At 39.2% G+C, this 24,880-nt stretch overlaps 1 long non-coding RNA gene and 2 pseudogenes across 1 annotated transcript; 2 read left to right on the top strand and 1 right to left on the bottom strand.

The window, feature by feature from the left end:
- Positions 1-540: 540 nt before the first annotated feature.
- On the bottom strand, positions 541-13,399 carry LOC137246346 (uncharacterized). The gene is made up of 3 exons (XR_010951449.1): positions 13,179-13,399; positions 1,030-2,239; positions 541-965 (listed from the first exon to the last, which is right to left on the bottom strand). It is a non-coding gene; the product is annotated as an uncharacterized lncRNA (long non-coding RNA).
- Positions 2,266-4,727, top strand: LOC137247255 (venom serine carboxypeptidase-like; annotated as a pseudogene).
- Positions 5,122-6,150, top strand: LOC137246345 (uroporphyrinogen decarboxylase-like; annotated as a pseudogene).
- Positions 13,400-24,880: the final 11,481 nt, after the last annotated feature.

Raw genomic sequence — 24,880 nt, 5'->3', positions numbered from 1 at the left:
TTATTTGTTTGTTCAGCTTGAATTAAAGGAAATTCTTCATTATGTTTAGTAAAATTTTATGTAGAAACATCCTAAAATTTTGTATTTAATACTAATAAAATAAAACAAAAATTTTGTCCTTTTTTTCGATAAATTTTGGTCCCAAATGAAAACATGGTGTGGTAACCGTGTTCGCTTTTCCGAAGATGTCTCACTTGTAGATACGAGGTTAACGAATAACCGGACGATGTGTGTGTATATGCATATTATGCATAATAAGTTTCTACAAAGGTTGAACAAATGCGTGGTGGCAACGGCGCGCACCCACGTATTTGTTAAAGATTAGTTAGGCGAAAAAAAGGGGAAGAAAAATAAAAACACCAAAAAGGTTTCGTATTAATAAAAGGAATTCACAGTGTTTTTTTTATTCAATGTATATAAATACAACAAGTGTTAAGGAAGTTTTTTAACAAATGTTTTGAAAGGTCAAAATATTAAATATATTTTAGGAAATTACTAAGTATATTTTTGGAAATTGACAACTTACGTGAACGTGTGATTACGTGTTCCTTTGCTGGCTGCTGGATTAAAAGAGGACGAGCCTCTTTGCGACATGAGCCGATGAACCCGAGATACAGCTCCTTCGTTGGGTTTCCCGGCAACAAAGTTGCTATACCGCGGGCTCACAGCGGTAAAAATCTAAGATACATGCGTACCGCCACTCACACATGCCTGTGTATATTAGTGATCACAAGCATATGTGGGTGGCAGTAAGCGAAGAAAATTATGTTACGAGGGAGGGGAGATATATTTAGGCCTGTGGCCTAAACATACCGGCCCCCTTGCCGTAAGCAACAAAGAAAACATTAAAAAAAAGGGGATGCCACGTGATCGCACGTCCAGTAAGGCGGTGTAATGAAAGAAGGCAGTGCAGATGCGGACTGCAAGCACTGCACGCCAGATGGTTGACCTCACGTTTCGCTCTCCTGTGGAAAAAGAAAAGAAGTTATTAGATATACGTACGTGGTTTTAAATTCCGTGCATATTTACTTAAATATATATAAGATGGCGCATGTGTGAGGCGTGAAAGTCGGATATTTATTTTTGGCAGCCTCCCGAGACCACCAACCCGAACACGGTCGGTTGGGTTAGGAGACCGCCAATTGTGGATGCCGGTGTACCGCTCACCATCATTTCGGCGTAAATGTCAGCGCCGAGTGTAAGCCGTATTGGTGATGAGCGGTAGAATTGCGGATCCGCCAGCCGCATGAATTCAAAGGGCGCGGCAATCTTGGGGTCCACATCGGACGGTGGACTTAAGCGGTAATGGCTTTCGACGACGGCTGCTTGGGTCGTTATGCGCGTCGACGCTCCGAATTTGCGCGCAGTATGAGGGTGCATTGTCCATGTCCTTGGCGCTCCAATTGTAAATCGCGTACCAGCTCCGCATCGACGATCGTGCTGGTGGCGCAGGGATCAATAATGGCCCGAACCAGGTGTAAATGCCCACGCAATGGGCACGAAAGGCCGCATGATGGGCGATGGAGTAGCCTGGAGCAGCCGCCCTGTCCGGAAGCCTTCCGGCGTGTCGCGCGTTAGCGTCCTTGTACTGTGAGAGTACTCAAGAGAGTATGGCGTCGATTTTTTTGCCGCTGCTGTCTCTCGCGTTTGGATGGCTTGGTGGGGCCGCGTTGGAGTCCAACGTCACGGCGCCGCCAGTTATTTTGATGGTTCCGAGCTTTCTTTACTTCCTCCGCCCTTCGTTCGTGCTGCAACAGCGGTCGGAAACTGCGCATCCCGTTCCTGCTCATTGACGGTTCAGTTCTGTTTTTGCTCTCTCTTCCTCCATTTTCGCTCTCTCTTCCTCCATTTCCTCTTCCTCCACCTGCTGAGCCCAGGACTTTGTCGGCCCCATTAGGTGGATTGGCAACGTGTCATCGGACGGGCTGTCGTCGCCAATGGTTGTTGCATCATCGCGTTCAGAAAGACGCTCATCTAGATGGAGCGTGGTGTGGTGCTTTTGCTGGCACCGTTTGCAGCGATATTTGCTATTGCACTTGTCCACGCGGTGGAAGGGCGACAGACAATTCGGACAGTATTTGTGCAACAGCACGGCCCGCAACCTCTCCTCCGGGGATTTTTTCCTGTATTCGGCACAGAATCGGAGACTATGGTCCCTGCCGCAGAGCTGGCACGCGACGTCGAAACGCTTTGCGCCTCCCTCTGACTTGGCCAATAAGGTTTGATAACGGGTCATGATCTGAAAGAATATTGGTGTCATTGATCATGCCCAAATTGAGGTTAGCGGAATGTTGTTTGGGTGGCGTAAATAAAAAGAAAATTATCTCTAATATATTTTCGCAGAAGAAAAAAAAAAATTTTATTGAAATAAAATTTAGTTGAAATAAAAATTAAAGGCCATTTGCATTTTCAGGTTAGAATATTACAATGAACAGTCATATCAATTAATGACCCCAAAAGGACAGTTCATCTCTGTACTGGCACTGATGAACATGGTACAAAAATCCAACAAGCAGCAGCTCAAAACGTGCCCGTTGCACAATATTGCGAGTATATATCTGCGCTATATCGTCATGTATTCGGCGAAGCGAGTATAGCAAACGCATATTTTATCCGTACTAACGAAGAGCGCCACAAGACGGCTGTAGCGCATTTTTGGCACACTTTAAAATCGCGCGGCCACATTTACTCTGCTGCATACAGTGGTTGGTATTATGTTTCAGATGAAGCTTTCTTAACAGAATCACAGCTACGTTTGGACACACACACGGGCGCAGGTTTATTGCTTGATTCTGGTCATCCGGTTGAGGCAGCTAAACTTTACACAATAGAGGGCTTGAGGTATTTCCTGTTGCGTGAGGGTGTGGCGCATAGCGATGGAAGTAAGTTTAAATAAAACATTAAAGCACAACAATACGCACATATTTATATATATATGTAGGTAAGCACTTTGTGTGCAACAAGAATTCTCCGCAAAGTGCTTAAAGTTAAAATAGCACTACTTAAACCATTTATGTAAGAAATTAGGGTAATAGTCCAGTTGATACTGGTTTCAGTTTTACTGGTAGTGACGATGGTTATGCGGGTAATGAAAAAGATGTTGGACGGAATTTACATGAAGCTGTTATGCAATTATACGAATTATTTGGATGGCGTAATTCCAGTGGATTTTGGATTACGGGTGAATCGTATGCTGGTAAATATGTACCAGCGTTAACATATCCCATACATTTGGTGCAAAATGCAATAGACGCGGGTTTATATACCACAGAAGGGCTTAGCCATTGGTAATGGACTTTCAGATCTATTACATCAACCAAATTATAGTGATTATTTATACCAATTGGAATTGATAGATGATCGTGGTTTGCAACAGTTCCACGAACAAGAAGAAAGGGGTAAAAATGCATAGAACAACATGACATGGAATGCGCTTTCGAAATTTTGATAGTCTTATCAATGATATTATTGTGAATGGTTCACTTTTTCTTAATCTAACCGGTTTTAATTTTTACTATAATTATTTGAAAACTGATAATGACGAACCCGCTGATGCGCTTGGTAATTTCCTGCAATCGTCAACAACGCGTCGTGCCATGCATGTTGGTAATATGACTTTTCATGATTTGGGTAAAGAAAATAAAGTTGAAAGGTTTTTGAAGAAGGATGTAATGGACACGGTTGCACCATGGATATCACAATTATTAAATGATTATACTATTTGCATTTATAGTGGACAGTTGGATATAATAGTTGCTTATCCTTTGACACGTAACTGCTTAAATCATTTCGATTCACTCTCAATAGGTACATTCAATTTCGATGATTTCAAACGTTCATACTCTAACGAGGATGAATCTGTTTCCGTTCCCTACTTTTGGCAAAAATTCGATCCAGAAAATTATTCTATCTGGTTCGGTACATATAAATATAATAGTGAGCTTACAAAAGTGTTTGTGTTGTGCAATCTCATCACTGGTATGTTTCGACGTCGCGATGAAATGCGTAAGCAAGCCTTTGCTTTAGTGTGCCTGTTTGGTGAGGATAATGATAGTACCATATCCGGTGTTTGGGTGTGGCGCGGTCATGAATTAGCCTTCACCCTATCACCCGATTGGCAAGTTGATTACGATTGTTATGCATGAAGGAGATTGGATGCCAATTCGGAGGAAACTAAAGAATGAGTGCCACAATATTTTTCTTGGACAGGTACCGATAAAGATGGACGTAAATTCAATCAAGGTAAAATGCTCAAATAATTACAATATACAAGAGAAAGTAACTGGATAAAAATCAACTGAGATTTGAATGCTTGATTAGTGTTCCGCTTAAAGTTAAAGTTGACCAACTCAATGCATGCATAGTATGCCCTTTCTCAGTCATCCACAACATTAAATATCAAAGCGTACTGTAGGTCGAACGCCCTCTTTTTTGTAGTTTCAAAAATTGTAAGTCTTTCGCTTTTGTAAGCGTAGTGTGTTGAAAAACTACGAACGAAAATAAGCTGTTCTTGTTTTTTTGTAATAAAAGTTGAAAAGTAATCTTGATTTGTTTGAAATTCGCTGACGCTGATAAATACAGGGTGGAAAAACGTGTGGTTTGAACTGTGGAAGATGAAATTGCTGGATATGCAAAAAATGCTGGCCATTTAATTGAGATTTGGGGATCAACCAAAATGGTTATACTGGATGATCCATCATTTGACTCACAATAAAACGATATCATAGAGTTTATATTAAACCAAAAGATCGCTGACGAGTAATAAGTATGCGGATAACAATAGTTACTTATTTTATTTTTTATTTTTTTTGTTTGTATTACAATAACAAACCCTACTTGATACTGAGTCTGATTAGACCAAAGAGTTAAAAGTGTTATCAAAACAAAGATTTATTAAAGTTTCATGCTTAGCATCGGCTTAGAGCTGGCAGCACTCCTTAATTCTGCTAATATTCGTGACAATAACTTTATTTTTTAATGCAGAATTTTTGGTCTTTTTTTTTCGTGCCGGTCGCAGCTCTACATTTCACAAGTTATAAATTAAACCAAAACAAAACAAAGGCAACACTTTACGGTGTAATTCGCAACAGAAAGCATAGTCCAGTTAATAAACAACACAAAATGAAAGATACAAAGAACTTTCCACTGCTTAAAAATGATAATCTCTTGAGAGCAGCGCGTGGCGAGCCCGTTGACAGGGTGCCCGTTTGGGTAATGCGTCAGGCTGGACGCTATTTCAAGAGGTACGTAAGCTTCATGATTTCTTTACTATTTGTCGTACACCCGAACTGGCATGTGAAGTGACAATGCAGCCGCTGAGACGTTTCGACTTGGATGCATCTATCATATTTTCAGACATTCTAGTAATACCGCAAGCACTTGGTGTGACAGTGGAAATGCATGCGGGTGTGGGTCCCGTTTTCCCAGAACCATTGCAAACACCTGCTGATTTAGCAAAGCTCACACCTGAGGGAGCGGTGGGGCGCTTGACATATGTTGGCGATGCTATTACAATGATGCGCCACAAGCTAGAAGGACGTGTGCCACTTATTGGTTTCACGGGTGCACCGTGGACACTAATCGGTTACATGATTGAAGGGGGCGGCAGTAAAACGATGTCTAAATCAAAAGCTTGGGTTATCGATTTTCCAGTAGATTCAAAAAAGCTATTAAGCATGGTGACTGACGCCATTGTTGATTATTCGGAAATGCCGACAAAGGCCGGTGCAAAATTGCTGCAAATTTTCGAATCTTCAGCAGAGCATTTAAGCAAAGAAGATTTTCTGAAATGGGCAGTACCCTACATAAAGAAATTCGTGATAAGTTGGTCGAACGTTTGCAGCAACAATCAATACCTTTAGTGCCTTTGACACTATTTGCTAAAGGTGCTGGCCACTCATTGAAAGAGCAAGCAACTTTGGATTATGACATTATAGGCTTAGATTGGACTGTGGATCCAGTAGAGGTACGGAAGCAAGTTGGTCCAAATATTGCTTTGCAAGGCAATTTAGATCCGCAGGATATGTATAAAATACCAGAAGAAATTCGTGCAAGCAACGTTATATTGCAAATCTAGGGCACGGTATTACGCCACAAACGCCAATTGTAAGCATGGAAGGTTTTGAGGATGCTGTGCATAAAGCACTTTAAAAATTCCAAACTGATAATGCGAATATAAAGATGTAGCATTGTTTTCATTTGACTTCTATAGTGGCTTATTGTTTTGTAGTAAGTAAAAAGGAATAAATGATTTGGTTGTTTGGTTTTCAGGAAATTGTTTAAAGCTGTTGAAAAAAATGGTTTGTGCTTGAGATTTTCCATGTGAGAAGTCATTCATTAACCATATTTTTATGTCGCTGTTAGCACATTACTCAGTGGTGACAGAAGGGTGGAAATTCGTTGGGGTTTACTTTGGTGGAAAGGTTTTATTGTTTTGGGGCACTAATATCTGTTGGATCGCACCGATGAAGTACGCTGCTATCATTAAGCATGTTTCGAAATCAGCTGATGTCCCTTTTTTGATGGCGTTGTTAGCCCTTATTGCTTTAAATGGATGAAAACAATCATTTAAATCAATTTTTAATTTATTATTTATTTAATAACGTGGAAAAAGTTTAAACAGCGTGACATCAGCTGTGAGATGAATACCCAACGTGTGATGGGAGAGGTACGGGGATATTCTGGTGACGATACGACCAAAATTCTGGGGTCAATGCCTACATTCAATTATCTTCTGAACAATTGCGTGGTGGCCACGGCGCACTAACGCAATTGTTGGAAGAAGCATTCTGTGGCAGATAGTAAATCTGCGTTAGGGTTTTGTTGGCCTCGTTCAGGGGAACGAGAGCAGGGTTACCGGGGTGTTGGCCTCGTTCGGGGTGAACGAGAGCTGGGTTATTTGGGATGGAGGAATGTGGACTATTAAAGTTCATTTTCGTTGTCGTTGGGCGGAAGTAGTACCAGTTTCGCGATTGGTCTGCTAATTTGTCCCTTAATTGTATTGACGTCAACAACACGTACACGGTTATCGGAACCTGGATGTGTGTTGACGACTCTCCCCATTCTCCACTCGTTTGGTTGTAGGTTGTCCTCTTTTATGACGACTAGGTCCCCGGGTTTTAAGTTGGATTGTGGATGTTTCCATTTATACCTTTTCTGGATCTCGGTGAGATATTCCGATTTCCATCTTTTGCAAAAGGTTTGATGAAGGGCTTTCATCTTTTGCCATCGGTTTACAATGGAGGCAGGGTTTTCACTACAGTCGAGTTCAGGTGGAGCTAAAAGATGCCCACCTACGAGAAAATGGCCTGGAGTAAGCGGCTCCAGGTCGGAAAGGTCGTTGGATGAGGGACTTAGAGGTCTCGAGTTGAGGCAGGCCTCAATTCGACATAAGAGGGTTGTAAACTCTTCGAGAGTATATTTATGATCGGACGCGATCTTTTTAAAGTGGGTCTTAAAACTTTTTACCCCCGCTTCCCACAAACCTCCCATGTGAGGAGCGCTTGGCGGTATAAAATGCCATTCTATAATGTGATGGCTATATTTAGTCAACGTTCCGTCCCTTGCTTCACGCAGAAATGCTTTAAACTCGGATCGTAAAGATCGAGAAGCTCCGACAAAGTTAGAACCATTGTCGGAGTAAACGTTTTTCGGATAGCCTCGTCTGGATACGAATCTGGCGAAGGCAGCTAGGAAGGACCCGGTACTAAGATCGTTTGTCGCTTCTAGATGGATGGCTTTCGACATCCCCTTCCTCGGTAGGATTTTATATCGAATGGTCCCGCGAAATCTACCCCAGTGTTAGAGAAGGCCCTAGTAAAGGTGGTGCGCTCTTTCGGAAGGATCCCCATAAGTTGCGTTTGCGTCCGCTTCCTGTAAATAGTGCAGACTTTACAGTTGTGGATAACCGACCTTATCATGACTTTAACGCGTGGGATCCAGTACTGAGTGCGGATATGACGTAGCATCAGCTGGTTCCCTCCATGCAGGGTGGTCTCATGAGAGGATTGGATTATAAGTCTGGATAACCTGCAAGTACAAGGAAGAATAATGGGATGACTTTCATTATGGGACATGTCTTTCGATGCCCCAGTCCGCCCCCCAGTTCGAATGATGCCTTCTTCATCTATATATGGGTTCAGGGGTAAAATCTCACTCTTCCCATTTATTAGATTTCCTGACTTCAAGTTTGCGTACTCTTCTTGATAATGTTGCCTCTGGCATATTGTTATCAATCTTCGTGTTGTTTTTTCTATTTCATCAGGAGCGATCGAATGAGCATCCCTTTTGAAGGAGGCTTTAGTTTTTGGGTGCGTATTCTGGAAAAACCGAAGAATATAGGATATAACCCGCAAAGCCCTTGGTAAATCGGAAAACCTATCTAGAATATCAAAGTTATTTTTGACCGAAGTTGTATGAACTTTCACCCTCTTTTCTTCGATATTCGTGTTGTAATCTTCTTCTTGTGTTGGCCAATTTTCGTTGTCTTCTTGTAACCAAGAAGGTCCCTGCCAGCACAAAGAATTGTCGATTAGATCCGAAGCGAGGAGGCCTCTGCTCGCCAAATCTGCAGGGTTTGACGCAGAGTCTACATGCCGCCATACTTTGACTCCAACTTTGTCGATAATTTTCGTTATTCGATGTGCCACAAACGTTGACCACGAACATGGTGGTTTTCGGATCCATGCCAGTACTATCGTCGAATCTGTCCAAAGGGTTACTTTAATATTGAAAAGTTGCATATTTTCTATGGCCGACTCTATCATTTCTGCAAGTAGGACTGCGCCGCAGAGTTCCAGTCGTGGCAATGATATAGTTTTGACCGGGGCTACTCTCGTCTTGGCCATCAGCAAGTTGGTGAAGACTTGATCCTTCGTTTGTACCCTAAGGAAGACAGTGGCGGCATATGCTTTTTCCGAGGCATCGCTGAATCCATGTATTTCGACATTGTCCTTCAATGTATAGTGAACCCACCGCGGTATGCGTATATCGTTGATCTTTTCGTAGTCAGTCATGAATAATTGCCACCGATGTAGAGTAGTTTCAGACACATCTTCATCCCAGCCTGTACCTTCCAACCAAATATTTTGCATTATTATTTTGGCTACAATTACGACTGGTGCCAGCCAGCCAAGAGGGTCGAAAAGTTTTGCGATCGCAGAAAGTATTGACCTTTTTGTTACGGCATGGTTATTGTCAAAGGGTTTCGCTGTGAAGTAGAAGTAGTCGAAATGGGCGTTCCACCTGATACCGAGTGCTTTTACCATGCTGGTGTCTTCAAACTCAAGAAAATCCTCGCTTAATAGGTGTTGCTTCGGTATACCCTGTAGAATTTTCTTGCAGTTGGACGTCCATTTTCGCAATGGGAAACCTGCCGATTGCAATGCCGATGATATTTCGTCCCTTGCCTTGATTGCAATTTCGATGTTGTGTCCACCGGCGAGTACGTCATCAACGTACATGCAATTTCGCAGGATATCTGCTGCCATTGGATGCGATGTCTCGACGTCCTCAGCTAGTTGGTGCAGCGTTCGAATCGCAAGATACGGAGCACAATTAACCCCAAAGGTTACCGTTTTCAATTCATAAATGTTAATTGGGTTTTTGGGGCATTTGCGAAATATGATTCGCTGATATTTTGTTTGGTCTTCATTGACCCATATTTGGCGATATATTTTCTCTATGTCGCTGCTAAATACGTATTTGAACAGCCGCCAATGTAGTATAAGAATTGTCAGGTCGGATTGAAGAATCGGACCTGGATATAAGGCATCATTTAGACTTTTGCCATTAGTGGTAGGACAAGATGCATTAAATACGACTCTGACTTTTGTCGTTGTACTTCCCTCCTTTATAACAGCATGGTGAGGTAGGAAGTAACAGTCATTTGAGTCTGGCGAAATATTGCCTATTTGTTTCATGTGCCCTAAAGTTTCATATTCGGATACAACTCTATTGTATCCCGCTTGAAGGACTGGGTTTTTCGCAAGTCGTGTCTCGTTGCGATAGAATTGAGTGCACGCACTTCTTAATGAGGGGACTAAGTTAAACTCTTTCCTAAAGGGTAAGGAGGCTACGTATTTGCCATCGTTGTTCCGAACTGTTGTGGATTTGTATAGCTCCTCGCAGTAAGTGTCATCGTTATTGATGCTCCTTTTCTTTGGAATTTCCTCTATCTCCCAAAAAGCCGCCAATTGTTTATCTAAAGTGACCTCATTGAAATATGAAACTAGGGTCTTATTTGTATCAACCGCATCTGTCCGGCCTGTCAAAATCCAGCCGAACACCGTTTCCTGTGCTATTAATGTGTTTAGCACGTCCTTCCTAATACCGCCTAGCATAATTTGGGGGTATATGTCTCCGCCCAGAATTAAGTCGACTGGCTCATTGACAAAGAATCTTTTGTCAGCCAGTACTAAGTCAGGGAATGCTTGCCTAGTCATTGCGTTTATTTGGCAAGTTGGAATATTCCCTGTTAATTGTGGTAAAACCAGCATGATCGTATTGATCTCGATTAATGGGTCTGTTGGTGACCGCAATTGTATGTTGCACGCTTCTTTTACTTGTGCAGACATTGTATTATTGATGCCCGAAACTTGGGCATGCAGGTGTTTGGATGGCAGATTAATTCTGCGCTTTAGTTTCTCGGTAATGAACGAACATTCCGATCCCGAGTCTATTAGGGCTCTCGCCGAATAGTCAACACCATTAAAATGAATATTGACCTGAGCTGTCCCTAGTAATACCCCTTTATTTGTGTTTGCGAAACATGAGTTCACATTATTAATCGGAGCGTTTTCTCTTTCAGCATTGCGTCGTATTTGAGCTTCCCGTGAGGTAGATGCTCCGATAGTGTCAGGAGTATTTTTTGGTTTTGGCTGATTCGAAATATGAAGCAGCGTATGATGTCTTAAATGACATGTGGCACAGTTCATTTGACTGGTGCACTTTGTCACCGAATGGCCAGCAGAAAGGCCGTTTATACACCCACAGCTGCTCTTAATTTGTTCAAACCGTTTATTGGGTGTTAAACGTAAGAACTTTTCACACTTTGAAATTCGATGTGCAGGACTTTTGCACATCTTACACGTAGGTTTGGCTACTGTTGCACTTGCCTGGTAGGACCCTAATCGTTTCGACGATGTATCTGCCGAGGAACGAGAAGCATGTGGCTTAGAGGGTTTTGAAACCGTATCCCCTCTTATATCTACGACAGTTTGCAACGTTTGGAATCTGCTGGATAAGAATTTATCCATATCTGCCAATTTTGAAATTTCTGTTTTATTTTCTATGGTTTGTTCCCATAGAGCCAGTGTGGTTTCTGGCAGTTTTGTGGAGCACAAATACGTTAGAATTGCATCCCCGTTTGATATGTCAATCTTGTGACATTGAAGCGCTGAGATACAATTGTTTACTTCACGTTGCAGTTTTTTAATGGAGCTACCGCATTCGCTCTCAACTGCTTTTAAACTAAAAAGAATTTTTAATTGGGCATTGACCAAGATACGTTTGTTTTCGTATCGGTCACATAAATTTTTCCACGCTGTATCGAAACCGTCTGTTGTTAAGGAACACCGTTCCACTATCTCTTTGGCCTCCCCTTGAGTTTTTTGCCTTAAATAGTATAGTTTTTGCACTGCATGGAGTTTACTATTATTAATATATATGGCAGTGAACATGTCCCTAAAAGACGGCCATGAAATATAGTCACCTTTGAAAATATCCGTATCACATGCTGGCAGGCGCACATGATATTCCATATTATCTGAGACATCTACTTTCTTATCTTTCTTTTCAAAATTTTCCAAAAGCTCAGCTATTGCCGCCTGACACTTTAGGAAGCTGAAATAGCACATTTTATGCTTCTTCTTGATAGCCGATAAGTCCTTTGAATCAAGCTCTGATGAACCTAAGAGCTTTTCGTATGTCACCTTCGTAGCTTCCCACAGAGTTTTTAACTCATCCATTTGGTATATTAGGGAGTGTTTACTGTGTTGTGAAGGTGACATGTCCTTGAAGTCATTTTCATACTCCGTCACTGCATCTGCTTGGCGTGTATAGGTCTCCATTGTGGATAAAAATAAAAACCCAAAAGTTTATTCAGAAATTGCCTTTGCAGAGAGTAGTGAGTGAAAAATGTCGCCAAAGGACAGAACTTGGAAGTGATAATGTGACAAGTGAAAGTATTTGGTGTATGCGTATGTATGCACAAATTTACCAATTGATTGTGTAAGCCGATAAGTTATGGCTAACGTGAAAAGGACTGTACAGAGGCTTATGTGCCAAGTGGGATAAGTACAATTTCGTGGTGGCAACGGCGCGCACCCACGTAAATGTTAAGGAAAGTGCTAATGCAGAATTGCTACTGAATTGTCTAAGCCAATAAGTAATGGCTAGTGCAAAAATGGTGTCAGTGGAAGAAGAAAAAAATATATGTACGCTTGTTATGGACTTTTTGGTAATTTAACCAAGGAATGTGAACTTTTATATAACCAAATTAGATCAGTCAAAACTGATTTGTATATTGCCGCAAGTGAGAATAATAATTCTTCAGTTTTTTTTTTTTTTAAATAATTGTGCCAGGAATAAGGCTATTGGCCACCCAAACAACAACAGCCATATGTGTGTATTACACTAAGTGCACTTTGTGCTATAGCAACAAACTAAATTGCAAACGTATTGCCCGTGTAAATAAGTGCAAGTGATTTGTATGTGAGAAAAAATTTTATTTGATTAAATGTGCGCCTAAATTAAATTTACAGGTTTCTGAATAAGTAACCTTAACAAATGGAATTTTTGTGCTGTGGATTAAATGAATTTTTTCAGATAAATCCTGCAAATGTGAAAATAGAAAAGTGGCGCGAAACGGTGTTTGAGGTTATGTTAACCTTTTAGAGCAGTGTTGTGCTACCTTGAGCTGTGTCCGGAAAATCTTACCGCTGGTGGGGGATTGTTCCGGATAGTCACAAGGCGTGTTGCACAAACTTTAAATAACTGCGTTAAGCGCCTTTTGTCCTATTTTTGCACAAAATAAGACTTCTCACTTCACGAACAAAAAATCACTTGCACTGTTTAATATAAAGAGCCACTTTGTAATTTTTAATTTTATTTTGAAATTTTAGTAAAAGTGAAATTAAAAGAAAACCCTACCTAGCACGGAATATTTTTAAACCACGTACCTTTTATCAAAGTGTTGATCCGGATAATCGAATGTGATTTAAATATTGTTGTTGGATGTTTCCAAAAGGTACCACCAAAAATGTATCAGTTGTTGTTGTTTCGAATATAAAATCGCTGGTATCACCAAGAAAATTGTATCACCATGGACAATTGCTGATATTTGTTGTTGAAATTTTTGGTTTTTCCTGTGTATTCTCACGAGTTTGGTATGCTTCCTCGCTTTAATGCCTAGAGAGTTGAGTGGACTGTAATTGTGTGACTGGTTCTCTTTACCGGCGCGGTAAGGAACATGAACAAATGCGTGGTGGCAACGGCGCGCACCCACGTATTTGTTAAATAATAGTTAAGGCGAAAAAAGGGGGAAGAAAATAAAAACACCAAAAAGATTTCGTATTAATAAAAAGAATTCACAAAGTGCTTTTATTTATATAAATACAACAAGTGTTAAGAAAAGGTTTAACAAATGTTGTGGAAAATGATATATATGTGATAATAATTTTGAAAAGTTGAACTTACGTGAACGGGCGATTACGTGTTCCCTTGCTGGCTGCTGGATTAAAAGAGGACGAGACTCTTTTCCACATGAGCCGATGAACCCACGATACAGCCACTTCGTTGGGTTTCCCGGCAACAAAGTTGCTGTACCACGGGCTCACAGCGGTAAACGTCTAAGACACATACGTACTACCACTCACACATGCCTGTGTGTATAACACAAGAATATGCGGGTGGTAGTAACGAAGAAAATAAAACAGAGAAAGTTATGTTACGAGGGGGGGGGGGGGGGGATATATTTAGGCCTGTGGCCTAAACATCTGTAATCACTATGGTGAGAAACGGAATCCATTTGATCCAGACAATCATAAGACAGCCCTGAGACCCCGCTATGAGTATACACCATCCTACTCTGCTAGAAGAAGAAAACACGCTATCAAGCGAGACACGAGTCTCCACATAACACAAACTATATTTTCAATTGTAATGTGGTACCTACGACTGTAAACCCAACTTCCCTATGGTCCACCCTTGTTGAGGCTGATAGTTTATTTGCGCTTCACTTAGAGAAGTTTTATGAAAATGTATGAGTGGTCGCAACCACTGAATGGGGCAAAGCACTGTTAACACATCAAGAACAAATTGACAATAAGGCAATCTCTTTGGATTAATGCGGTCCCTTCGTTGGAAAGTTGGCAATAAAGTTCGAAGAAAAATTTCAATATGATGTGACGAAGCAGCTGTAATCATTTCACTTAATTATTATACAGGTTATCCTGGTGCTTAGAAGAGGTATTAAAATTATGAGATTGTATCATATATCGGGCGGTGTTCCAACGTGCAGAACACGATGTAGCGGATTACTTGTGTTTAGGTAAGAATAATATTCGAACTCCCGGTGTCATGCAACCGAATGTACATAAAATGGAAAATGGTTTAGTGAGATATTGTATTTTACCAAGGTTAGACTTTGTGAAGGTACACGCGAGTGCAAGATAATTTCTTACCAACAATTGACACTGCTGTGTTTAGCCGGTAGCATGCGGTGGCTAACTTTGCGGGACATAACCTCAACTCAGATCATATTTTGTAATTCCAAAATTTAAATCTGGATTCTCCGGCGTCATGCTGTTAACGGAAATAATAGAGATGGAATATCCTTAATCCGATATGAAGCTCTAACCTGTGTTATCAAATTAGTTATGAGAACCTCCTTTGCAATCATAAAGTTTGTGCTATTGTTTTTTTCAAAGCAATGTATTGTGGCGAATGCTGATATTACTATGCTGTTAGTAAATAATCGCAACAACAACACACAGCAAGCAGCGACACTTATGTACTAGGCAACGAATAGATATCTCCCACACACACACATGTAGTCGTCAGCCGAAGTAGTTACTCACACACACACACGCATATGGCTAGTATAAAGGCATAAACTACAAATATACAAGTATATAACTGGGCTGGTAACCAAGCATGCGATACAACTGTTCTCAAAATTACTAGACCGTCGGAGAAATGGGTGAACGAGGAAACCGAGAGTATAAAAACAGCGCAAGCAGTTTGATTTAAACACGCTATTAGTTGCGAAGTGAAGTATAATTGTACTACTCCCAAAGTAGTCCCATAAAGACAATTTTGCAGTACAGAATATTGGGGTTATTTATTTGACAGTTCAGCGATCCGAACATTAGTAGATGGTTTCAAATAAGCTGAATTCCCCAAAAGTTTGTTACAGTATATTAACTCTTTCCGCTGTTTAAAATTTAGAAAAGTTAGTTTTGCTCAGTTAAAAATTATTGAGCATGCACAATCATGTAAAATAGAACCTTCAATTGTAGCATTCACAAAGTGTCATAACACGTCAAATTGTCTGCCAATAATAACTTTACGACACTAAAGGCTTGGTTTCCTCGAAAGCGGTGCCGCTATATAGCGCCCGTTACATAGCGGTAGAGAACGTTGTCAAAAATCTTGCAATGTAAAAGTTATTACGTGGAAACTAAGAAGACGGTAAAGTTCACCGTCACGTAATTAGCGGCAGTGCAAAAAATATTACGGCCGTCATGACGGTACAAACTCGTTCGTCACCGTTTTTTCTCACCGCCGCACTCTTTTTCGCACGCTTCACCGCGAACAATTTGTCAAATTTTTGATTTCTTTGAATAAATTAATAAAAACAAAAACAATTTTTAATTTAAAAATTTTGAGGAAACGTATACAAATAAAAAACAAAACTAAAGGAAACCCAAAATATTTGGAAAATGGTGAAATCAGATTGACATGCATTGGCTGCGACGGTGGACCAACTTTAGAACAAAGCGGTGCCGCTGGTGACGGTAGGTAAAAGGGGTGACAATTAACGGTCGTAATAGAGAGGCTCCGCTCTTTAAGGAAACCAAGCCTTAAGACTATAGCACATGCAACAACACTTGGTGAATACCCCAAATGTGAAACACGCGCACCTACGATAGGCTCGTGTTGTGCTGGGTAAAGTGGGCGTGCGTGTGGAGTTGGAAAAACGGTGTCACAACTTTAGTTGACTTAGAATTTTTATACTCAGTTGAGCAGAGCTCACAGAGTATATTAAGTTTGATTGGATAACGGTCGGTTGTACAGGTATAAAGGAATCGAGATAGATATAGACTTCCATATATCAGAATAATCAGGATCGAAAAAAAATTTGATTGAGCCATGTCCGTCCGTCCGTCCGTCCGTCCGTTAACACGATAACTTGAGTAAATTTTGAGGTAAATTGATGAAATTTGGTATGCAGGTTCCTGAGCACTCATCTCAGATCGCTATTTAAAATGAACGAAATCGGACCATAACCACGCCCACTTTTTCGACATTGAAAATTTCGAAAAACCGAAAAAGTGCGATAATTCATTACCAAAGAAAGCTAAAACGATGAAACTTGGTAGATGAGTTTACCTTATGACACAGAATAGAAAACTAGTAAAATTTTGGACAATGGGCGTGGCACCCCCACTTTTAAAAGAAGGTAATTTAAAACTTTTACAAGCTGTAATTGGCAGTCGTTGAAGATATCATGATGAAATTTGGCAGGAACGTTACTCCCATTACTATATGTACGCTTAATAAAAATTAGCAAAATCGGAGAAGGACTACGCCCACTTTTAAAAAAATTTTTTTTTTAAAGTAAAATTTTAACAAAAAATTTAATATCTTTACAGTATATAAGTAAATTATGTCAACATTCAACTCCAGTAATGATATGGTGCAACAAAATACAAAAATAAAAGAAAATTTCAAAATGGGCGTGGCTCCGCCCTTTTTCATTTAATTTGTCTAGGATACTTTTAATGCCATAAGTCGAACAGAAATTTACCAATCCTTTTGAAATTTGGTAGGGGCATAGACATTATGACGTTAACTGTTCCCCGTGAAAATGGGCGAAATCGATTTGAAGCCACGCCCAGTTTTTATACACAGTCGTCCGTCTGTCCTTCCGCATGGCCGTTAACACGATAACTTGAGTAAATTTTGAGGTATCTTGATGAAATTTGGTACGTAGGTTCCTGGGCACTCATCTCAGATCGCTATTTAAAATGAATGAAATCGGACCGTAACCTCGCCCACTTTTTCGATATCGAAAATTACGAAAAATGAAAAAAAATGCCATAATTCTATACCAAATACGAAAAGAGGGATGAAACATGGTAATTGGATTGGTTTATTGACGCGAAATATAACTTTAGAAAAAACTTTGTAAAATGGTTGTGACACCTACCATATTAAGTAGAAGAAAATGAAAAAGTTCTGCAGGGCGAAATAAAGAACCCTTGAAATCTTGGCAGGTATTACATATATAAATAAATTAGCGGTATCCAACAGATGATGTTCTGGGTCACCCTAGTCCACATTTTGGTCGATATCTGGAAAATGCCTTCACATATACAACTACCACCACTCCCTTTTAAAGCTCTCATTAATACCTTTAATTTGATACCAATATCGTACAAACACATTCTAGAGTCACCCCTGGTCCACCTTTATGGCGATATCTCGAAAAGGCGTCCACCTATAGAACTAAGCCCAACGCCCTTTTAAAATACTCATTAACACCTTTCATTTGATGTCCATATCGTACAAACATATTCTAGAGTCACCCCTGGTCCACCTTTATGGCGATATCTCGAAAAGGCGACCACCTATAAAACGAGGGCCCACTCCCCTAGATCGGGGTACTTAGAAAGTTATCCTTCTGAAGTCTACAACCTTAGGAGCAATCTGCTTCAATCGGTACAAATCCCGCATGCTAGGACATCTCACTTCAGAAGTTTTTATACATACACGTCGTGCAAAATGTTCAACTCTCTCCCTACTTCTGTACAAGTTATAAGAAATTTTAACCTATTTCAAAATAAAATAAAAACGTATCTGATTAGTTTTAGCCACTACGATCTAGAAGCCTTGCTGAGGACGTTGTTGTAAGCCATATCTAACTTTTGTAACTATATCAACCGTTTATCTATCGGAAACTTAACTAATTAATTTATCAATTATTTCTCTATCGTTATCTTAACTAATTATCTGAATTATTAAGAGTTTATTCTATAATATTATTAAACACTATACACCCCACACTGAAAAAGAATTTTACTATGTGAACTGGCATTTAATACTATTTTAGAAATTTAATATAAAAAATGCCATGTACTTTTCTTATGCTATATAGTAATAGAATGTGCTCTTTCAATATTGTAATTTATTTAAAATATGCATTAAGAAAATGTATAATAAATAAATAAAATAAATAAATAAAAATAAAAATACTCATTAACACCTTTCATTTGATACCCATATTGTACAACAAATTCTAGGGTCACCCCTGGTCCACCTTTATGGAGATATCTCGAAACGGCGTCCACCTATGGAACTAAGGATTACTCCCTTTTAAAATACTCATTAACACCTTTCATTTGATACCCATATCGTACAAACATATTCTAGAGTCACCCCTGGTCCACCTTTATGGCGATATCCCTAAATGGCGTCCACCTATAGAACTATGGTCCACTCCATCATAAAATACTCTTTAATGCCTTTCATTTGATACACATGTCATACAAACACATTCCAGGGTTTCCCTCGTTTCATTTTCCTACATGGTTATTTTCCCTTATGTTGTCACCATAGCTCTCAACTGAGTATGTAATGTTCGGTTACACCCGAACTTAACCTTCCTTACTTGTTTATTTTTGGATTTCAAAGTAGGTGTGGTCACGCTTCCATAAGAGGCTTGTGGCGATCCCTGATATACAACATTTTGGAAAACACAAAAAAACTGATTATTTAGTAAATAATACACCTAGAATGTTGAAATTTAACGTGTGGACTGATGTTGAGGCTCTTGATAAAAATTAGAAAAAATTGTGAAAAAACGGGCACCACCTGCTAAAAAAAATGTCTGTCCATTTCCTCTTGCAATAAAACTTGATAAGTGAAATATCATTGATTCAAAACTATTTTTTGCTAAGTTATAGCTTATTATTCTATTCTTCGACCCTTTTAAATTTATTTTATATCTAAGTTGCCGTGTTCTTTAACTGATCTCGTCCATTTTTTCTAGAAATATTTCCTGCTATAGGGAAAATTTTTGTACGCAATTTCATTACGATATTTTAATTATTCTTCGAGTTATGGCTCCCGAAAAATAGAAAATTGCTTAGTTTTAAAAGAGGCGGTGCAACGCCCATTTTTTTAAATTTGAAGTTTTTCCTATTTGCTGTTATAAATACACTTGGTAAATGAAATACCGTTGATATAAAGCTCTTTTTTGCAAAGATATAGCTTATTTTATTCGTCCACGACCCTTCTAAAAATCTTTTATGTAAAAGCGTGCGTGGTCCTTAACCGATTTCGTTAAAATTTCTTCAAAGCATTTCTTACAGTAAAGGAAACCTCTCTGCCGAATTTTGTTACGATAGGTTTAACGATTTTTGATTTATGATTAATAATATTTGTAAAATTGATTTTATCACAAGTGGGTGGTGCTACGCCCATTTAAAATTTTTTTTTTAATTTTTATCAAGAGCCTCAATTAAGGTTCACATGTCAAATTTCAAACATTCTATGTGTATTATTTACTAAATAAGCAGGTTTTTTGTATTTTCCAAAATGTTATATATATAAAAAGTGGGCGCGGTTATCATCCGATTTCGCTCGTTTTCAATACCAATCTATTCTGGGCCGAGGTAAGCTCGTGTACCAAATATGGTGAAGATATCTCAATATTTACTCAAGTTATCGTGTTAACAGACGGACGGACGGACATGGCTCAATCAAATTTTTTTTCGATACAGATGATTTTGATATTTGGAAGTATATATCTATGTCGGTTCCTTTATACCTGTACAACCAACCGTTATCCAATCAAAGTTAATATACTCTATGTGCAAAGCACGCTGAGTGTAAAAAAAAATATAAGGTAAAAAAAAATAACAAAAATTCGTTTTTTTTTTTAACTTTGGTTTTGGCATTTGACGGTAAGGTATCGTTAAAAAGTAAGAAGTATTTTTCACACTGCTACGATGACGGCGCGGCTATAGGTTCGCCAAAATTACGACTTGCCAAAATGTTGGCCGATGAAAATTAATTTAAATTTTTTCCAATTTTTTTATTAAATTTTTAACGTCCCATGGGTGTACGAATGACCATTAAAATACGTTTGTGCGATATTCAAGTCTGTGATATATTTGAAAGGCATAAGACTTCAAAATCTATGATTCCGTCCACAGATGGATTATTATTTTTGCTACACTCATAAATACTTTTTGTGTTCATTAATTTTAAGAAATCGTTGTTTCTTTCAAAGTCATGGCAGCATTTGTTCAGCCGTTTAAGACCACTTCTTATTGTCATTTTGTTTCTGTGTTCGCTTTTAATCAAACTCATGTTTGAAAACGTTCTTTAACTTCAGCATTACTTAGAGGGAGCACAAAATGGACAAGCTTTTGAAATTATACTGTTTAACATCGAACCAAAAACTTAATGTTTAAGTCAAATTTTTCCAATTTTGGAAATAGATATTTTTCCGCTGCATTTGTAATCTCGTTATTTCATCAGTGCTTTACTTGCTTTTTTCGTTTGTGAAATATGAAAAGTTTTGAGGTTCTACAATTCCAAATGTGTTTTCATCCGAAAAGAAATCTATTTTGCTAAGCGTTTCCATATTGTGCGACAAGCGTTGCCTTAATTGCTCTTTTAATTTAATTATATTTCTTTCAATGAATTCGTCTATACATTTATCTTCTCTTTAAATTCATATATATTCTTCAAAGGTATAATGAAAATAAGGTAGGGCAGACAAAAATTTATTAAATTCTGAAGTTAAAGGGTCGAAACTCTTAGAAGGTGGCACTATGCTGTTGCACAAGCTGGAAACAACCTCATGACACAGTTTATCGATTAAAGTTTTTTTATCAGTTGAGTACCGAGTTGCCACATTATACATAACGAAACAAATAAAATAAAACTTCGACACACATAAAACACATTACAAATTTCACAATATGTATTGCCGAAATAAATTTGGAGCCAAAAAGGGGCAAACATTTTAAAGAGGGCCAAAAAATGAGCTAGGGGATAAACCGGAATTTTTGGAGCTAAACGCAAAAAAAGGGCTAGATCTGGCTCCAAAAGCACCAAAATGGTAATACTGGTATGAAGGCATGTTTGTTTAGAAATGGAAATGTATGCACATATGCTACATACATGCTAACATGTCAACAAATGCATTGTGGATATGGGTACGTATGCGTTCATGTATCATGTAAACGGCGCATTCTTTTCGGATTTCGCGTTGGTAAGCGCGTGTTAATTGAAGAGTCACTCATGCGTCATGTTGTACCTAGACAAACGTTTAAAATTGCATCATTGCATTCATATTGGAAATGCGCGAGTATGAGTTGAATTGTGACATACTTTACACCTAATTTGTTGCGTGGGTAGGTTGAACTGGCCGGTCAATAAAGACGTCACATAGACGGAATATGTCCATAGTGTTACCAGAATTTGTTTGACGACCAACCCCAATCAGGCGGCAGGAGTTATGTTATAGTATAACTCCGTACCTAGCTTAATAACTGCTTCGAAATTTGGCAATTCTGCCACCCCTTATAGCTAAAGCCTTGAACTGGCGAGCGTAGGACACGAAGATAGAACGTGCACAACCGTTTCTTCCTGCAGCTCGCACTTCCTACAACCGCTGTTACTGAGGAGGCCTAACTTATAAGCATGTGACGGCAGCAGGATGTGTCCAGTTATTATGCTCATCATTAGCATTAAGTTTGCTATCTTCAGTTATTCCTGCTTGATGGATCATATGCGTGGTTAGAAAGGGAATAATAATTTTGTATATCTTAAATAAGCTAAAGATGGAAAGGAGGGACTTATCTACTAATACAAAGGCAGCATTTAAATGCAATGGCCTCTGAGTGCAATCGTCTACTATCAAGAGAAATCAATATATCGCGGTTTTGAAAAATAAATTACAAGTTTCAAATTGGTAAATTACAAAGATGAACGCAGTGAGTGGGTAGACTCACACCATAATCTCAAATCAATTAAATTAATAGTAGTAAAGTGCTTCTCAGATAGCTTTTGGTGTTGTTTTGTGCCAGTTCGGATTCCCATCGGTTACAATCATGAACCAGTAAACAGATCCCACATTAAAAAATGAGAGAGCAAAGAAATCATAATTGGCTGAGAAATAAATTTTCTCGGCGTGAAGTCACGCTTTTGACAGCATGTTTCATTGCTGACGCAGTGTTCAGACTTTATTTCAATCGGAGTATTTTGCTCCGCTTTTACCTCCTAGAACATTTTTTATCTCAAAGGTTTATTTGGGTCGAGTTGAGAACAAAATAGTGTTACTACCTAATATCTTTGGTTGTCATTGCATACGCATGACAAGCTGATGCGAATTCATTGTTCGTGTCTTAAGACATGTTTTTTCACATTTTACTCACAGTGTTTGCACTTTTTTCGTACGGGATGAGAATAGAAGGAGTAAAATGTAAGCAACAAATGTATCCGGACGCGATCTGTAAATCCTGCCAAAATTCAACATACAGCTCTTGAAATTTTATATAGAAATGAAGTACGCTGAGTCAGTGGGGTCAACTTACTCTGCTTTACGATAACAGTCGCCAATTGGGAGCACAAAACGAGGTCAAAGCTTCCTCCAACTGTCTTTTCCAACTCAGTGCAGGTCTTGTCTTTCCTTTGTTTACAAACTGCCGGAGCGTATTTGTCCATCCGCATAACATGACCTAGCTAGCGAAGTTTTCTATTTTTATTCGCTGCACTATCGCCATGTCTGCAAAAATCGTATATAGCTCATCATTACACCTTCTTCGATACTCGCCGTTGACTTCACGGGCATGACTATAAATCTTCTGGAGAACATTTCTCCCGAATACTCTAAGAGCCATGTCATCTTCTCTCTACACCTTCCATGATGATTCCGAGCCATACAGTAGGACAGATATGATGAGTGACTTAAAGAGCGAGATATTTGTTCTTCGAGAGAGGATTTTACTTTTCAATTAACAAAAGAAGCACTTGTTTTCAATTACCTAAAGAAGCACTTGTTGTTGATTCTAGGCCGACATTGTTTTTGCTTATAATGCTACTTCACAAATAGGCGAAATGCTTCACAGCCTCGAATTTTTATCCGTCAACAGTGAAGTGACAACAAAGGCCACGATGAAAGCAAGTACTTCGTCTTGTCCTCATTTACCGCAAGACCCACTTTTTTGCTTATTCGTCTTATACCAACTCTTTGTCTCCATGTTTTATCGGCCCGGCGGGTATCCTGTCATTACTTGGTACCATGTTTTTTTTAGCCGGGATATTGCCATGCTCACTTCGCCATTTTGGATACCGGAGCGTATTTTTCATCATCGGCTATCGGGGTATCGGGTTCGTCTTCCCCCACACTCTGTACAACAGTTACCAGGTCGCCATTATCGTTCCTGCAGGAATCTGCCCCGGTCTTCAAGCCTTCAGTCATTAAAAGAGCATGAAATATGTGTGGTAAACCGAAATATGAGAGAAATGTAATAAATCCAAAAATTTCAAAAGCGTCAGCAAACTATTTTTTCAAATTCAATTACAAATACAACAATCCCGTATTGCGTGATCTTGTCTAATTTGTTTATGGGTTACAATAATTGATATTTGTTCAATAGCGTAGACGAAAATGAACTCATTGTAACTATGTTTATATTTGCACGCATTACACCTGAACACACAATATCTCGCTTTTAGTCTACCACACTGATGCATTTGAGTTTTCAATTCACTGTTATCACAGTACATACATGCGAGGAAGGTTAAAGCCCCGACACATAAGCAGTTTTTCATATAGATGAGTTTAACACATGCTTACGCATTATGAGTAGATTGCAGGTATTTTGACGGAGAACGGTAGAATGAGCGACACTGGCGCCATCTGATATTGAAAAGTAGCCAACTCCCACATTTTGTTGCAAGCGAATCATAAGAAGAAGAATTTGACATTTGCTTTGGCTAAGGGTGTTGGCACACTTTGCAAGTGAAATTATTTTTCCCACTGGTTGGTAAATTTTCTAAAATGTTTCGCAATCAAAAACTGCAATATAACAATCGAATACGACACAAAATATATTGTTGTATAGGGTGAATGTTTATAACAGTACTTCGCTAAATTTTGTATACGAATGGGCAAGGCGTAATAAACTTCAATTGCCAAGTCTGAATTTCCTTCATATTTACAAACGCAATATCTTGGTTCATTGTGGCGATGTTATTGGAATGCATAAGCTTGTGTTAAACGCAGCTATATGAAAAATGTCATTGTGCCGCGGCCTTTAAAGCGCGTGAGCTAAGCGTAATTTTTTTTACGCTGCCGTCAATGCTTTTAAGTGTCTTTTCTTCAACTCTGTTATTAAACAAGTTCCTCGAAATAGCTGCTGCAATATTTTAAATAAATTGAATTAGTCGTCACGTCGTTGCGAGTAACTAAATACGCGAATTAGCGCTGTAAAAGATATAATTTATTTGTCATGGTCAAATGACTTAAGTGAAAAACTCAAGGATAATTCAAATTAACACGGCGGCCACCGTGGTGTGATGGGAGCGTGCTCCGCCTACCACACTGTATGCCCTGGGCTCACACCCCGGGCAAAGCAAT

The sequence above is a fragment of the Eurosta solidaginis genome, chromosome 3 (assembly GCF_040869045.1).
Source record: "Eurosta solidaginis isolate ZX-2024a chromosome 3, ASM4086904v1, whole genome shotgun sequence".
NCBI classification, from domain to species: Eukaryota; Metazoa; Arthropoda; class Insecta; order Diptera; family Tephritidae; genus Eurosta; species Eurosta solidaginis.
This window is presented reverse-complemented; position numbering and strand designations above follow the sequence as displayed.